This window comes from Cydia strobilella, chromosome 2, assembly GCF_947568885.1.
Source record: "Cydia strobilella chromosome 2, ilCydStro3.1, whole genome shotgun sequence".
Classification (NCBI taxonomy): domain Eukaryota; kingdom Metazoa; phylum Arthropoda; class Insecta; order Lepidoptera; family Tortricidae; genus Cydia; species Cydia strobilella.
Window position 1 is genome coordinate 8,067,359 of NC_086042.1, and position 19,415 is coordinate 8,086,773.

General features: G+C 35.1%; 1 protein-coding gene across 2 annotated transcripts in view; it reads right to left on the reverse strand.

Moving 5' to 3' along the window:
* LOC134750398 (homeobox protein abdominal-B) overlaps nt 1-19,415 on the reverse strand; it is a 130,760-nt gene that overhangs the window by 47,475 nt on the left and 63,870 nt on the right. For both annotated transcript variants that reach the window (XM_063685579.1, XM_063685571.1), the window contains one exon: nt 2,058-2,119. The gene's annotated coding sequence lies outside the window, so the exon portion shown is untranslated. The remainder of the gene's footprint in view (nt 1-2,057; nt 2,120-19,415) is intronic.

Sequence of the window (19,415 nt, forward strand, 5' to 3'; positions counted from 1 at the left end):
CTTATTATAGTCTCAAGTACTGAAAAAATGTAACCCGCTTAGGTAGGGTAGGGTTCAGTCCAAAAATTAGTTTATGATTCTCTTAACTTTGCGATCGATGTCCACAGGGAAGACGCGAACGAGTTATTAAGCATATAGGTACAACAAAATGTGTATGACCAGAACAGTTGATTTCACGATATTTTTAAATTTTTGCAGAATGGTATATCATTCTAATAAAAAGACAACTGACGGGAATTTATGTAATTATAATTGGGTATTTTATTTATATGAATGTTAATGAAAATAATGAATCAGTAAAACCGTTGCATTTTGTTGACAGTATGAAAACTTTGATGAACTTGCATAGTTTTGATATCAGCGCCATCTTTGGAGGCACGTATGGACTATATCGTGGAGATGAAAGCTTGGAAAGCTTTTGCTTGTTACTTGTTAGGAGTTTGCTTGCTGTGAGCTTTTTTCAGATGACACAAATTGGAAATTAGTAAAATAGATATAAATTTAATATTGTTATTGTGTTACAATTGTTGAGACAAAATAATTTAGGTAGCAGCTGGTACTCTATGTACATGTAGGCAGTTCAATATATATAAATGAGCAGATATCATTACATATTAAAAAATAAATCTAAGCAGTATACATTTAATTATAAAAAAGTCTGATCTAATTTCTTATTATAATTCTTCATTGTTAATTTTTACTCATATTTTGGTACCAAGGAAGAGAATGATACAAAATATTCATACATCCGAAAGGAAGGAGACATACTCTAGTTTGTCAAATCTGATACTGTGAATATTGTCTTCAGCGCCATCTTTGATAATTTCTCAAAACTATCACACCCTGGAATTAGAATGTCATTGGCCGTCAACCTTCACCTCAACATCTTTATTCACTTTATATTAATTATTGTTTTATATTTGTTGTTTTGACAAGCTGAACTTTATATAATTATAATTATATATATTTTCCAAAAATAAAAACAATGACGCAAATGTAATTTTTGTTTTATTTTAATGCTTTTAAAGCCACTTTTAGGATAGATAACATTGCTGCTACAAGATAAAGGAAGAAAAAAATGTATGTGTTTTTTTTATTAGTCCGTCAGCGAGCGTATTATTATCATGAACAGTGAGTGAGTGTAAGTACCCATTCAAATTTAAAAAAAAAATGTATTTTTACTGTCACTACTAGGTAAGGTACAGCCAACATTAAAATTAAAGAGGGTGTCCTAATGTCTTTAATGATTTTAAATTTTAACCGTGATAACTGTTCAATTTATGCATGGTTGGCGACTGTACTAAAGAGGGTGTCCTAAATGTCTTTAATGATTTTAAATTTTAACCGTGATAACTTTTCAAGTTATGTATGGTTGGCGATGTACAGACTAAAGTACTAATTAATACCTATTGAAAGAAGAGGTGGGTAAGTAATTTTTTATAATATTGTCAATTTTTAAATAGGTTCCAGAATATGTCAAAAAAAATTATATTTGCGACAAAGCATTTTCCTTTGAATATATATGAAACGCTTTCTAAATTGACTGTCAAATTAGTATAAAATATATATTTAAAAATACTATCCAAATGTTGACAATACCAGGCAACTGATATCCTCTTATCCCTACACAACACTCGCACACTTCCATGAATTTCAAATGTGTGTCGGAGCTTTTTTAGTTCCTGTCGTATTAGCCACGCCGTATGTTGACGCCATGTTAGTTTATCTGCCATCTCCGTCGCTCTCGCGGTTGCTACCGTATGTAACATGAGAGGGGGTTTTATAGCTATCTCTTTTACACTAAAGGAGAGTGGACTGTTTGGGAGATCTGTTGGCAAATCGCAAAGAGCGAGCGTTCTTCCAATTCAAGAAGGGGAATGAAAGTTTAAAAATCAAGCATGGCGGGTTTTGGGTGGTCGGACCGACCGGTTCGATTAATCAAATGGTAAATTAAAATTTATTTTGTAAATGTAATTATTTAAACTATTTAACTTATAGAAAATCTGCTAGATTAGATGGGGATTTGTATTTTTTTTCATTTAAAACTATTTACTCACCTTTAGGACTACGTCTTGACGAAGGCAGGAGTTATCTTTTATTCACACCATCTTGGCAAGATCTGCAACAAATTAAACTTTAATTATTAAAGTATATTAATATTTTTACACGTGTTAAAAATAAAGTATGTATGCTATAAAATAAATAAAAATGGTCCATTAGTAACCAACTAATGAAGTAGGTAGGAACCTATTATAACTTAGAAAACAATTGTATGGTGGGCTTTACGAGGTTAAAGGTAACTACCCGGGGATCAAAGTACCTACTTAGGTATAATTACCCCAGTTTACCGTAATGACTAATAACTGTAGGTAGGTAATCTATAGATATTCGGGCTCTTTAACATTTTTTTTCTACCTCTTAAGTAAGCACCCTTGATATTGTCAGTCTAAAAATAACTAGCATAATAAGATGGATGATAAAAACCAGACGAACATACCATGTCAAAAAGTCAAGTCCTTGTCACCTTTCCATTCCTCATTAGCTCTAAAACACTCATTAAAAAGAAACAAGCCGGCAGTAAAACGTTGGTTACAGTTTCGCTTCTGCTTTGCTTTTATGTGGGAACTGCAAATGTAGGTAAGTACTTAAAGTAGGTATAGGTAGTAGCGGCACCAATCATGGAACATTTTAGAGACAATTTGGGGTATTTTTAATTTTTCACCGACACTGCAAAATTTCTACCGCTTTAGGTACGCGTTAAAGTTGAATGTCCTCTTCGTCATTTATGTTTTTCATGTATTTAATTATAGATATCTACTGCAATTGTTTTCAATATTATTAACATATTAAAACTATGTGTTTTTGCTCCAGTCATGGGATGTATGGCACCATTAAATTTATAACTAACAAAAATGAATGAATAGGAATAAAATTTTATCATCTATGGCTCTTGTTTATGGCACAATGTTGCTAGTGTTTATAAACTGATAAATATTCATTTTACAGGATTTCTCTATACCATCCCATTTCTGGTAGGTACTTATGCAAGTAATCTTTATAGGTTAGCAATTCATTTATTATTTAGGTATGTACCTACTATGAGTACTAGGTATAATGGGACCAGTCCCCTTATAGGGGTGGTTACTATACTCGTAAAGTGGGAAGTATAGTTTTGTTTAGACCTAACCACCGCTCGAATCATAGGTAGCGCTTTTAAAGATCATAATACGGTTGTCAAAAAACTGGCCAAGTGCGAGTCGGACTCGCGTTCCAACAATTCGTACATTACACAATTTTTAACAATGTATTTTTTATGTGAAACGTGAGTTTTTAAAAACCCGTACAAAAACTAAGTAATTAAGTCCGACTCACGCTTGACTGCACATTTCTAATTAGAAATACCTATTAAGAACCTATAGATATAGGTAAAGAACTATTTTGTGTATTTTTTTCAAAATTTTTGACCCAGTAGTTTTGGAGATAAAGGGGAATGGTAATTTTTTAGCTATTATCTTAAATAATTTCTAAACTATTTATTTTAAATTTACAAAATAAATATATTTGAGATTTTAAAAATGAGCTCTTTAATTTGATGTTTAACACGATATAGTTATTTATTAATTTTCCCAGTTACCCCCCAAAACTGGCCCCCATGTTGAAAATTCATTTGTTTACGTTACATGTCCGTCTTTGGGTTACAAACTTACATATGTGTACCAAATTTCAACGTAATTAGTCCAGTGGTTTTGGAGAAAATGGGCTGTGATAGACGGACAGACAGACAGACGCAAGAGTGATCCTATAAGGGTTCCGTTTTTTCCTATTGAGGTACGGAACCCTAAAACTTATGAATAGCACTCTTGAGGCCTTTCTCTAGTAACTTCATCGATTCGAACCCTGATTTCGTGACTTTCGCTCAACAGAAAAAAAAACACGAACATAGGTCTAACACTCAAGACTCACCTAAAGAATTGTAACGTCATTCTTAAAAAATAAAAACCGGCCAAGTGCGAGTCGGACTCAAGGGTTCCGTAGCATTACGCAAAAAAATCACGTTTGTTGTATGGGAGCCCCACTTAAATATTTATTTTATTCTGTTTTTAGTATTTGTTGTTATAGCGGCAACAGAAATACATCATCTGTGAAAATTTAAACTGTCTAGCACTCACGGTTCATGAGATACAGCCTGGTGACAGACAGACGGACAGCGGAGTCTTAGTAACAGGGTCCCGTTCTTACCCTTTGGGTCCGGAACCCCAAAAAAAAAATGCCCATACGAAGGTATCTAGGTGTTCGAGGGCTTGGTTTCCGCAACTCGACGTCATACTATTGCGCCTATTTTGCGTATTACGTTACGTAATATAATGTTAATATGAAAAGTATTGAATTTTTCAGCATCCAATTATAGCAGCTTTGGAGAAATTGTTAGTTATTAGGTAGGTAATACCAAACCCATCTGAATTTACGATTAAACTTCTAATGTTTCATGATTGGCGTGCACCGCCATCACATCATACAAATTGAAAATTCCAAGAAATTTATTTTAATTGAATGGAATCTGCTTTATGTAAATGTATAATTAGATTCCTGCCTATTTGCAATAAAATTAACGAGTCAAATATGTTGGAGGCCATGCATTTAAACTTTAATAGTCATTATTGTAAAAGATGTATTAAATTAAAATATGTATGGTATGTTGCCTATAGGTAATTTAACTGTTATATCGTTTATCGTCTATAATAGATAAAATGCCAGTCATTATTGGTTTATTTTTAGGTACCTATATGCATAAGTACGAGTAGGTAGAGCAGGTACATCAGATGCGCTCAAAATTTTAGTTCTGTTCTGTCTGCTGAAAATTGTAGTTAAACTGCCTTCGGCCCTCATTTAAAAGATCCCTTCGTTTTAGGCTTCTGTAAACCACGAATAGATTCTCTATTAAACTTTGCGGATGACTACAAGCTACAACACCCGTCAATTGCGTCAACTATAAACTGAAAGTGTTCCCTTAGCTTTTGTACAATGTTCAGGCCTGTATGCACAGCATTGACTAGGTATAGGTATACGTGGTTGGCCAATGCGTGGTTTACGTACCTAAGTTCCTACTCCTACATGCATATGCACATATGTAGTTACATAAAATTTACGCTCACTCGTCAAGAAGGTGCGACGACGCATTAAAACCATTAACTTAAGGCGATAAAAAATTAATTTACAACGCATTTTCAAAGGTCAACCGTGATATTTATTACGTGCCTTCTACGGGATATGATTGATTCCTAATAAAAGCAATTTATTGCAAAGAGGCTGTTAAGTCACGGCAAATCGGTAATCATCTAATAATTGTAATTTATACATCAACACTTTTGAATAATAGTCGAAAGAACACGCGATAAAAATTATTACGATCGTAAAGGGGCCCCACTGATTATCAGTCCGCCGGACGATTTCGGTCTGTCAGTTAGAACAAAAATTTGACAGTTCCGAACAACTGACAGGCCGATATCGTCCGGCGGACTGATAGTCAATGGGCCCCTTAACGCGTTGCGCGCGGACCCGCGAACAACGACAAGTTATATACCAACTTAATAACTTATGAAAAGGCAAATTAACATTTATGCACTTTTTGAATAAATACTAGAGTTGAATCACGCTAACTCTGTATGGTATTTGCAATGACAAAGTCATTCTATGTAAATAATATATGATGTGTAGGTATATAAGTTAGCTTAGGTGGACTCTATGTAAAATGAGGCTCTATAATGTACCTACTTATGTAAAAACATAATAAACCCACTTTACACTTTCAGTACCTATAAAAAAAAAAAAAAAGCAAAATAAATATTGCTTATTTTGATGATTTATAAGACAATTATGTATGACAATAATTTAAAAAATATATTAACTAATATGTACTTACATATAATAAGTAATACTAACTTAAAGGTAATGTAATAGTAAATTCAAAATACCTATATGAGATTTTGAGTCCAACAGCCTGTTCTCATCCAAGTGTGTGTTTTTGAGTAACATGTAATTTCTAACTTGTAAAATAGGGGTCCGTAGCATAATTTCTAAAATCAAAATGTCTAATGTACGAAATTCCTAAAGATTAGGTAGGACATGCATCTTTATCAACCTATTTTTAAAATGTAAAAGCGTTTCGGAGAGCCTAGGTCTCCTTTTTCAAGCACTCGCACTATTAGTGCTTGAGAAAGCCTGGGTCTCCTTTCTCAAGCACTAATAGTGCGAGTGCTTGAGAAACGAGACGTAGGCTCTCCGAAACATGTCGCGCGAGTGAATCTAAACCGTGCAATTATTTAATGTTAGTGTTAGTATGTCTCACAACAGTTTAAATTCGAGGAATTTCTTACTTAGGATAGGAAGGTATTTTATTTTACAAAATTATGCTACATACCTATTTGGTTTTACAGGGCGGCAAAGTTGCCGAGCAAGCGAAACCAAAATTAAAGCCTGAGCGTATTAAATGGATCGAAAAGTGGAATCTGTAGCGTTGCGAGGGTTTCAAGTCACGAGGGTTAAACAAAATAATTTATCAAACTAACACGAGGAAAATACTAGGTAACTAACTGCACATGTAACTGAATGAACCTTATTATATTTGTCATTCAAAATCATTAGGTACATAAAAGTGAATAATGCGTCAGGTAGTGATAAATTTATTATTTTGTCCGGTCCATATTAATAATGCCCGGCGGCCCGTGGTCCATTTAATAAATCAAGGTTTGAGATAGCTTCAATTTATCACTTGGACCGGGCAGTATGATTACTTCCCTACTTCCCGGGCAATGTGAAATTCGCTCGCGCCGTGGAAGCATTTTATTTCAGTTGGGGGTTGCAATTCTAACCTAACCTAAACCTACTTTTCTAAAAACAGTTCTTTTCTGTGGGGAATTCAATTTTAACCTAACCTAAACCTACTTTTCTAAAAACAGTTCTTTTCTGTGGAGGGTTGCAGTTCTAACCTAACCTAAACCTTATTTTCTACAAACAATTTCTGTGGGGGGGTTGCAGTTCTAAAATAACCTAAACCTACTTTTCTGTAAGTGCATAGTTCCTTTCTGTGCGGGGTTGCAGTTCTATTACAGCTCATTTGTTTTATTACCTTGCCCAAGGTAGGGTGGTCATTATACATACTGACCGGTCAAAGTGATTAAACATGAAGTTTTAATCACATTGCCCCCTTGATGTGGGCATTATGCATACAGACCGGTCATTATTCATAGTGACCGGACACCGGACTTATCAAGTTGCCCGTAACATATCTATATTCCTAATAATTCTAAATATAGTAAGGTGGCGTGCATTCCCCCTTGTGTATATTTCAAGCCCTGGTTTATAGCTGTCTGCAAACTTGCAGTCTGCCTACTAAGTCTAGACTAACCAATATACGGTTTTCATCTCATTTATAACTAATTACATTTAAGAATAAGAAGCTAGATAAATAATCTTAACTATCATATTATGTACTTATATTGTATAATGTATACCTACTTAATAGGTATGTACCTATAATTTACCTACCTACGTAAGTAGGTAAATACGGAATAGATGCCAAAAAATATAGTAAGGCGGGAAATATGCCATATCTATTTCATTCCAACTTGTATATACGAATGTTATATGTAATATACAGGATGGAAATAGATTTTGGGTCAGTGAGGGCAGCTACCAGATCCCGTGTTGCTAGGCGAAATTGGTCTTAGGAGACCTTCCTTCGATTTCAAATTATTGAAGATTGGCGTTTACAGATTTTGGAAAAAACATACAGGATGCGAGAAAATTGTCATTTTTGATGCCAATCGATCCCATTCCTATCCAGGATCAAAAGCTTGTATGGGACCAAAAAGAAATTTCCGGCTAGAAAAGCCATAAATCGAGAAAAACTTTCCCCATACAATTTGTATGAAAATGAAAAAAGTTTTTTTACATGTATTTTTTTTATGTCAATCGATTCCATTTCTATCCTGTATCAACAACAACAGTCAGTAAACAGTTTTCTTTAATTTCTGGCTTTTTTGTACATTAACGAAAGTTGACCCCAAAGAAACTATAGATACGGGATAGAAATGGAATCGATTGACATAAAAAATACATGTAAAAAAAAACTTTTTTCATTTTCATACAAATTGTATGGGGAAAGTTTTTCTCGATTTATGGCTTTTCTAGCCGGAAATTTCTTTTTGGTCCCATACAAGCTTTTGATCCTGGACAGGAATGGGATCGATTGGCATCAAAAAAAAAGTTTGCCAATCTTCATTAATTTGAAATCGAAGGAAGGTCTCCTAAGACTATTTTCGCCTAGCAACACGGGATCTGGTAGCTGCCCTCACTGACCCAAAATCTATTTCCAACCTGTATAATAGATAAAATAATAATAAGGAGTAGGCATATAGTAAAAACAGTATTATGAGGGACCATGTCCATGTCCAACTCACACGTGGTTTTAATTTTTTTTTTTACACAGTAAGGTAAAAAAAAAATTAAAATATTGTAATTGTAGTTTGGATATTCCTAAATTAAAATTCGATGCATAAGTCCTAAATATATTGTGTAGTTGTTAGTTTGGTAGGTACAAACAAGTAGATAACATTTTGAACATGTTTCATAAGTTTCATAACATATTAAGAACATAAACTTGCTTTCCTACTCCAGTAAGTTTATGGGCATAAAAGTTTCAACAAGCCCTGCATAAAACGCGGAAACCGCTCCATAACCTACCGCAAATCTTTGTCATTACAACTGCAATTGTTTCTTTGTTTATCGTATAAAATTTATAGGTGCCGTTTATGAGTGAGCCGTTACACGAGCGTTGAACCCTAAATCGAATAATTACGATTTTTTAATGGTTTGCGTATGGAGCGGCGCTTGCGGTGCGCTGTGCGCCGTGTGCGTTCGCCCGCGCGGCCACTGCTGGAGCGGAAAGCCTTATGTTTCAACTCCTTTGTGATTGTAATGCGGATTTTTACGAACGAAATTATTGTAAAAACAGAAACCAAACCAAAAAAAACATACAAAATTACAAACATTAATAATTTTTTAACACAATCAATACCCAGCTCATGTACCTGCTTTAGATAGGTACTTTAAAAAAAACTTACGTCAAGTTTAAATTTCGAAATTTTCATTTGGCCGCCACCACTCACAAACGCGATGGAATACTGTCTAAATGCTTTACGTCGTTTGCTATAAAAAAAAACCGGCCAAGTGCGAGTCGGACTCGCCCACCGAGGGTTCCGTGCTTTTTAGTTTTTGTTGTTGTAGCGGCAACAGAAATACATCATCTGTGAAAATTTCAGCTGTCTAGCTATCACGGTTCATGAGATACAGCCTGGTGACAGACAGACGGACAGCAGAGTCTTAGTAATAGGGTCCCATTTTTACCCTTTGGGTACGGAACCCTTTTTACTTTTACCGATTTTTTACTTTATACTCGTTAGGTTTCTAGAAAAATGTGAGTAAAAATTTAGGTGTTCTAGATAACTGTTAGGTAGTTACTCTAACAAAGCTAGGTACCTTACTTACTTACCTCCGTTACCCAAGCTACACACAGAATACATAGATCCAGGGGCAGCGCAAGATATTCCAGTTATCAGGATATATTGATATTATTCAAAGGAACATATCGCGATCGCCTAAACACCGGTTGTTTAGTGCTGCTGTAAATCAAATCATCAATTATCGACAAGCGTTTACACTCGCGACGCCACGGTGTAAACAATTCGAACATTAAAACTGCTGCCTACATTTTACGACTATTCAATTTGGGGGAAAATCGATTTTATTCGCTTGCTTTCCAATCGATTCACGGGCAAAGTTGCTCGGTAAGGAATCGATTACGCAAGGCGGGGCTGGTCCGATTTTTACAGGAAGTGGTTAGCGGATACGGCGGAGAATGGTGGTAAACAACGTTTGCTGTAAACGCTTGTTTATCTTTTAAATGGGAGCTTATCCTTTCCGTGACCGGGTAAACAGGGTGGAAAATGCTTATTTTTGTGACTATCAAAAAACCACAAAAAAACCAAGTGCTTCACATTCCTTTCAATTTTTTTTTGTCGTATCTATCGGTCTGTCCTCCTGAGACCCAGAAGCTTAATTTGGAACTCTTATAGTTATTCTATAAAAGTTTATAATACATATAAGTACTTAGATTGTGGAATGTACCTATAAACTTTTTTGCGCGGGGTCGCAGGAGGCTTTAGCAGGCCACGAAGTCTACAAATAAATAAATATTAGACAGTGGATGTATTTTTTACAAGAAATGCAATGTAAATGAGACACATAGCACTGTAATAATCATCTAAAGTGCTTGTTGCACTGCACATTTGATAAATATATCTTAGACACATTATATAAATTGTTGCATTATTTTTAAGGCGACTTAAGCTAAACTTAGGTATTTTAAGAGCTATACTTAATTTCGTAAATTTTAAAACAAACGTACGACCTAAATATATGTATTTAAGTCACAGCGACATTACCGCGATTATGTAGGTAATGATTAGGTACAAATTTCTCAACCACTGACCTGATCACTTGCAGCAACTTAAATTGCAGCAACTTAAACCACTCACTGTAGATACCTCACATACCTAACTGTTTATTATATGAAAACTATTAAGCACGGTATCATGTCAGTCTAATTTCCGTCCCAAGTGCGGCCAACGGAGTCATCGGCCCAACTGAGGCCACATACGACCAACAATCACTTCACATACTTAACAAAACACTAACAAATTGATATGTTTATCTACAAAGAACTATAAATTCATTCAGGGCCCACCCTTTAGCGAGGGGATCCACCCTTCCGATTCAAAAATTTGCAAAATATTACATAAATAATAAAAAAGTTCCCCCTCTGATATAATTTCGGCCGGTCCACAGTTCCGGGGAAATGGTCTGTGGCTAAAGTTTCCTTTAAGTTTTTCATGCATTATTCATTATGAGCTATCTAGGAGAACCTCTCATCTTTCTTTATTGTCTATTTATGATACAAAACTTGCGTTGTTATATGTTTGGTAAAAAATAACTTTATAATATTTGTAATTTGTTCCTCTTACAAGTGATATCATAGTCAGTTATGTAAGTCGTGAAACTCAATACCTATTAATATATATATTAAGTATGTATATCGTCGCCTAGCACTCATAGTATATACAAGCTTTGCTTATATATGCGGATGAGCCTTATAATTATAAATTATAAGGCTCATCCGGTGAGTCCTAGCCCTAAGTTAGCTCCTAGTCATTAGTTAATTTGCATGTTAATTTGTTTTGTAATTGCACTAACTGTGTTTTTATTAGCTATGTAAGTTACTAACACATATGGGTGTATTAGGCCTGAAATAAATGATAATTCAATTTAATTTAATTTGCTTAGTTTGGGGCTAGGTTGATCTGTGTAAGATGTCCCCTAATATTTATTTATTAATATTTATTTATTATTATTAATTTATTTTATACCACATACCTACCTATTACTTAGGGGCCCACTGATTACCAGTCCGCCGGACGATATCGGCCTGTCAGTTGTTCAGAACTGTCAAATTTTTGTTCTAACTGCCAGGCTGATATCGTCCGGCGGACTGATAATCAGTGGGCCTTTAGATAAAGAAAGATAATGATTTCGTCACGTACCTATCTATCTTCAGGACAAAATATGTAAGTACCTACATAGGTATAGGTACATATTTCTGTATGATTTGTGTCGAATGGTTCTAAAATATTGATTTTACCTACAATAAAAATAAAAATGCATACACCTTCAAGTTTTATTTTCTACTTATATTTCATTATGTTAATTTGGAAGATAAACGTCATGCCTATGAAAACAAAAGCTTGATAACAAGAGCACGTACCTACTACAACCCTACCCTTCATATCCACGGCATACAAATCACGAGTGACATCAAAGGCTTACAGATAGGGGTGTCCTATGTTTTAATTCAGCCGAATGGGTTGATGGGAAAGTTTAAACAGCGCGGGTGCGTGTAATCTGTATAATTGGTCGCCAGGGAGTGGAGGCATGAAAACTCATTAGCGTTTTAATTGAACTGCTTGTTAGAGAACCATAAGCAACGGAGTTTAATTTAAGATAGTTAACATTCTTTGCTCTCATTTATAGAATAAAGCGCATTCTTAACGGGTGCCCTTTGTATAGAATGTGCGCAAGCTGTACCTACATGTACCTACACTTTCATAAGTAAAAGAAGATACCTACTTTATTTTATTAAACCTAAGTAGGGAATTCAGCCCCTCTTATTTAATCAATATCATATTGTGAAATTGTCACCGCGGCGTCTTAATGAAGAAAGATTAAATCTCTAAGAGCCTCCCACAATTTATTTAACTGTAGGTAAGACTTTGAAATCCTAATCTTCCAGATCTATCAGACCGCACCCACAGACTAGCCACTGGTCAGTTTAATTTTAACCCGTGCCTGTCTAATTCTATCTGTTTACGACTGGCTCCCACGGCCGGACCCTCTACGCGTGGGATGTGTAGGACGAAACTTCAAAAACTCGATGCGGGGCCTTTCTTCATTTTATATCCTTTTTTTAAATTAATTTAGAACTAGAGCGGTTACTTATTTTTTGATGATCATTTGTGACATTGTAAATCGTGGTATGGCCGCCATCACGTCTTTAGTAACAAAAAACAAAAAACCGGCCAAGCGCGAGTCGAACTCGCACACGAAGGGTTCCGTACCATTACTCAAAAAAACGACAAAAGAATCACGTTTGTTGTATGGGCGCCCGACTTAAATATTCATTTTATTCTGGTTTTAGTATTTGTTGTTATAGCGGCAACAGAAATACATCATCGGTGAAAATTTTAACTCTCTAGCTATCACGGTTCATGAGAAACAGCCTGGTGACAGACGGACAGACAGACAGACAAACAGCGGAGTCTCAGTAATAGGGTTCCGTTTTTACCTTTTGGGTACGGAACCCTAAAAAACAACCGATTACCGCTTTTGTTCTTTACAGACGTGTTTTAGGTAATACTTACGAGTATATGTAATTTATATAGGCATACATCCGGGACCTAGGAAAGTGACAACGTTTATAAAAACGCCAATTGAAACTTAATACTGTGTAGAATGCTCACGTCAATTTTTGTTGCATCCGTCATCCGAATACCTACATTTTTACTTTTTGATTGGCGTTTGTCGATAAACGATTGTTTTGCTGTCTATTAGACCCTATGAACTTAACTCATTACTGTAAAGACAGTAACCATTTTCTTGGTCACAGATATGTTTATACTTTTGCACCTTACTCCTTTGTAATAAGACGCAAAATGTAAACATATATTTTACGGCGATTGCAAGTACTTAGTATAAAATAAAAACCTCTTTGCTTTTCCATTGCACGCGCTCGCCATGCGTGAATTAAAATAAAAAGCTGTCAGATAACTGGTGGCGGTAATTGTGACCGGTCAGAATTTGTGCCAGGCACGTAAGAAAGTGGAGACGTGTAATGCAATCAAGTTTCTCTGTTAATTAAACCTTTCGCTACGTACAAGTTTCACCATCCTATCTATCTTATTCATGTTAATCGTAAGGCGAGAAAGCTTTAAGTTCTAAAACATGTTACAGGGATAGCTAGATTTTATGAGGCTCTGTATTGAAAATATCCATTAGATTATCTTCAAATGATATAAAGTGCGTACCTACCTAAATAAATTACTGTGGGTTACGTGTTGATATTTTTGTTACAAACACGACACAAAATAGTGTATTACGATACAAGTGCAAAAAGAGGAACTTCGCAACGAGTGATAAATCGACACGAGTCGCGAATTACCTTTTCGCACGTGTATTGTACGTTTTACAGTACATATATTACATCCTTTAAATTTTCGACATCGGCACGTTTTGTGCTAATTACCGCACTAGGGCGGTAAAGTAGCAATGTACTGTAAAAGTTTATTTGGCACTCGGTGTATAGATTTAAATCTGTGTATAGGTAGGCAGTCAGTGCATGGTCAGGTCAGCTATGCAAAAATAGGTAGGTACTGTTAGGTGTATAGATCAGGCAGCAACAGAAGGTAGCTGAGCGGGTGCATGAGGTGTCCACGGATTACCGGAAATAAATAATTATTTAAACACAACTTCATATAATATTTAAGATAATAAGACCCGTTTACCCTCTTCTGCTGCTGACTGTCCAGACTGGCTTTTTAAAACGACCTCATTTGCCTACGCATTCTTAAATAGTAGTTTTAAGTTATTTAAGTGAAGTAGGTACGAGTAGATAATTTATAGATACAAGTGAGTGGCTGCTTAATGAATCTCCGGTTAAAGCCGCCTACCAGGGGGAAAGCGATTATGGCCGAATGAACTTGTAAGTTACTGCCTACGATCAACTGGAATCCCAATTTATTCCAAACCAATTTAATTCAGAGGCTTAAAGCGTAAGGCAATCTTTATCTGCCTTTAAAAACAGTCAGGACCATAAATAAAATTTAAATCGTGGACCAAATTTTAATCGGATGGAAACGAGAACTGTTGTGTTTTAATGACGATTAATATTTGGTTCACTTAACGAATTTACGTCCATATTAAGCGTCAACAATTTGCATAAGTCATTAAGTTTGATTGTGACATCATAATAGCAAAGAAACAGTGAAAGTCAATGAAACTTAAGCGTAATTTTAATAACACTGTAAAACTGGCACGTTCCGACCAATCATAATACGGAGCCTAATCGTAGTAAATCTCAACTTTTTATGTACCATTAAAACGTTTTATTGATTATTAACACGTGTTAAAATACTGAAACATTTGTAGAAAACCCCCGACCGTTAACACGTTGGTGTGATGGACTGCTGTCCTTACTGGCTACAGTTATGGCCCTACTAAAATCTGGTTACGTTTATTTTATAATACATATGATGGTGATTAGTTTACCGCTTACAGGTTTCCCGTTTAAATCTATTGCTGCCGATTATTCAAGATCAAGAGCATATTATTGACGCCTCATTCGTGGCTACGTTAAGAAACACGTCAATGGGTGATTCAAAGTATATTTTCTGTATAAATTTCATTTCTATTACATATTTCTTATTTTCTCTACATTATTTCAATATACTTTTAACACTATTATACTTAGGTATAATGAAATAAGCCGTATTTTTTATTTTATCCATATTTTTTCTGCAGCTCAGTTCAGCATACCTATATTAAGTATTTCATTCAGTTGCAAAACTTGCAAAGTAAGGTTTGTAAAAATTGATGTAGGTAAGTAAATTTATAGAAAACTATGTACCGAGGTAAGAAGGTGCCTACGTATTTAGCTTTATATATAGGTAATAATAATCAATAATATAATAATAATGTATGTTATATATAATATAGGTATAATGTTTATACTGTTCATCCTTAGACTTTCTGCTATTTATTAACTCTACCATTTTTTTATAAAGTTTATAGGTGGCAGATAATACTTTTATCATACGAGTAGCTAACTGAGTAAGTATGAATGCGGTATCAAATTAAGTATGTATTAATAACCCGCATAAATCAATTATTCGTTTCAAACAGTCATCGACTTTAAAATCGTAATAAAATTTACAAACGGTAGTCAATTTATTTATTGCCTTAAAGTTGTAAAACGATATTACACGCCATAATGACGTGTGTTATTGGCATTTATTTCAACCATCAATGACCATTGATACAACTTTTATGATTGTAGTTTAATTAAAACAAATTTGTCACAGTAAAGTACAATTAGTCACTTTATGGTGCCTACATCACTAGTACCGCGGGTATCTATTACCGCCCGATCTGGCGTGACCTTAAAGCCCCTAAAGGCTATCGATTTTCAGTACCCTTGGGATTCCTACCATACCTAGAGGCCGGTCTTCTATGCCTATTTTCTCATGGTTTGAAACATAAATTTCTTTGACGTACCTGTTATCTACATAAACGTCAGCAGTATATTAACGCAAACCTGTTTGCTTACATAAAATAAATAACAACAATGTAAAGAGTCATAGGGACCAGACTACGCTCTCTACGACCGTACAAATTTGGCTTGATTTATTTATTAGGTACCCGCAAAAAATCAACAATGCGAGCTTTAAAAGTGAAACGAAAAGGATTGTTCGAGATCCGCGCATTGTACGCACCCTTATGCAAATGAGTTCCTCTGAAACCGAAAGTGTATCCATGCAACAAAGCCGTACTTGCGTAACTTTTACATAAATTATCGATACGCATTAGGCAAATTACAAATCTTTTTGTGAGAAAATCGTTGTAAGAACGGTCAACAATAGTTTGTATGCAAAAACCCCGATGATTGCTCGTATTGTCGTACCCAACACGTTTTCTCTTTTCAAAGGGTGAAATTTGCATAATATTGAAATTAATACCGTTGACCAAATATTTAGGCCGTTGCGGTAAACTCTACTTTCAATTTTACACCATCTTAGTCAATATCGGGTGTTGGAAGCGAAAGGTTTTAATTTAACTTGGGAGTGCAGGCCACTGTTGTGGTTTGAAACGCGAGGTGCCATATGTTTAGAGCAGCGATATGTTGATATGTACACACAAGTTATTCTGATTTATATTGAGGTGTGTTCGTGTTACCGGATAGTTAAGTTTTTATGGGCCCGATAGAGGGGCTGAGTGGAGTCGACGATTTGTTTATCGCCGGGCGGCGACAGGCGATGACGCGGTATCGCACTATGTACCGATCTCTTTATGTTTAGGTAAGTGTTACGTTTATTGCCCTATTTATTGCTTTCTGTTCCCGAAGTGGTGACGGAACCTATATCTGGTAAGGACATGCGATGTGACTAACTATTTTGGTGGACGAGGTGGGTATATAGAACCCACGTATAGTTTGGTCCGTTACCTACTATTGATGCTGACCGTACCTACCGAGTTTAACAAAGGGAACGACTCCGCTTTAATTCTGATGCAAAAACCATATTATTTTGTACCTATATATATAAGGGTTTGCATTAAAACAAAACATGCATTATAAGTATTTCACAATAAACACTTAATCTTAAACATTGAATTACGTCGTAGAAATATAATAAAATGTTCCGCATAAATATTATGTTCGTGACTGTTCCGATTACCTATTAATACGAATTTTGCTTTCTTACATGCTTCGATATATGTATTTTAAAGTAAAGAATATGTTATCTTATGTTACCCTATAAAATATGGTCAGGCATGATTTAGTATAGGTATTTTTTCTTCTAACTGCTACTTAGTGCTACTTCAAAATTCTCAAATAACCCATACAATACAATATTAACCCTTAAATCGACAAGGGAAAAAAATCTCAAAAAAACTGTGTTGTATCGTGTTTTTGGTGTTATTACCTATGTGGTTGTTTATTGTAGAAAAACCATGAAAAAAATAATTAAAATTAAAAATACTTACTTATACTGGTATATGTTTATACATGTTTATAACAAAAGACCTAAAGGTAAAGTTAAGCTCATATAAATATAACTCCCCGGCGTTTTGCATTCTTACTGCACACTTACACAGTTCCAGCAAAATATATATTTTAGAGTTCCGTACCAAAAAGGTACAAAAGTAACCCCTATGGTGCGACTCTGCCCGTCCGTCTGTCTGTCTGTCTGTCTGTCTGTCTGTCTGTCTGTCTGTCTGTCTGTCTGTCACATTGCTTAATATCTCGAGAACAACTGAAGCTATCGCTTTGAAATTTGGAATAGTTATGAACAGCGCTAACCTTAACACATTGGATGTGTAATTTTTATTTTATTTATTATGAAAAATGCCCAATGTGAAGAGGGGGCAAAAAGTCAAAGTCTAGTCGAGTGGGACTTCATTTGAAAGAGCTCGAATTGAACATCACAAAACAATTTTTTATTTGTTTTTCATAGTGAAAACAAATTGACATATGAAGGAAAATGTGAAAAAAAAAATACCAGCCCCCCCCCCCCCTTATCTCCGAAGTTTACCAACGATTTTTTTTGAAATTTTTACATAATAATATTATCATAAATATTACAAGAAAAATATAATCTTAAAAACTTTTTTTTAATTATCAAAAATAATTTTCTAATTTAATTAGCAATTTAATCCCATTTGCGGGTGTTTGTTTTATTTGAAATGTCTAGGAGATTACACTAAAAATACCTTCTTTCAAATAAAACAAAAATTGTTGAAATCGGTTCACATGATAAAGAATTAAGTATCCTTGAAAAACCAACATACATAAATACATAGGTCGCGCAAATTAGTACATAGGTCGCGCAAATTAGTTAGCCAATTTGCCGATAGATGGCGCTGTACACAATTACGCTTAGCATACTTTTGGTCAAGTCTTTCGTGATTCTATTTACATGAGAAAATTGAAAGTTTGTACGGAACCCTCGGTGCGCGAGTTAAACGAACTCGCACTTAGCCGGTTTAATTTTTCATGTTCAGTTTCATACTTATTTGTATCCCCTTGGCGTGAATAATGAGCTCATGCCAGTACTCATGCCTTTTTCAAAAATAACCCGAGTAGCCACCGCCGACCACAATTACCTACAGCTAACTCAATCCAAGATGACTGCGACAACCACAGACATTCATCAGGGCCCTGACATAAAATAGAATTACTCTGACGGATCGCAGGCATGATTACTGCGAATCACCATAAATCAAGGCCCGCAGAGCCCGCAGCCTTCTCTAATTGCTAGATCTTTTATAATCGTAAATCATACAGTTTGGAAGGGAAGTTTTGTTGGAAACTCTCGAGGCTGTTGGAGAATTTAGATCGTTTGGCATGCGGACATGTAGTTACGTCTCGTTCCCTATATTAGCTTTTTGCGCCTAGCCAAGGTAAAATAGATTTTTTTATTCTTGAATCGTCAGTTTTTAAACTAATCATTTTAATCAAAATATCATATCCATGTGGGCGCAGCCACCGAGCGTACTTACATCTATCTATGCATGCATATACAACACCATGCATACCAATTGCTCTAAGCTAATGCCTAAGGTTAAGTTTCTTAGACACATTACAAATTGTTTTTCCAAAAAAATGTGTTCCAGCATTTTTTGTTCATCAGGTAAACTCCTAAATAGGACAGGTATTTCTTCAAAATCTTTAAGTTGTTTTCATGGACCCGATTATATCTTACATACATTTTTACATCCTTATATTCCAATTGCTATTTTATATCAATTATTTCAAAAATCTGGTTAGTTACGAAATTTTCTTCGATAGCATAAAACTACATCTCCTCCAAAAGTCCTTCAAAAATCCGTTTTACGGTTTAGGTGCTGATATGAACCGGTTTTAATTTAACGGTCGATTAGATTTCATTAACGTGCATTTGCATTGTAATAAGTACGCGCATTCGTTTCATTATCAATTCAATTTCGTTGTTTAATTGCTGTAACAAGCGCTT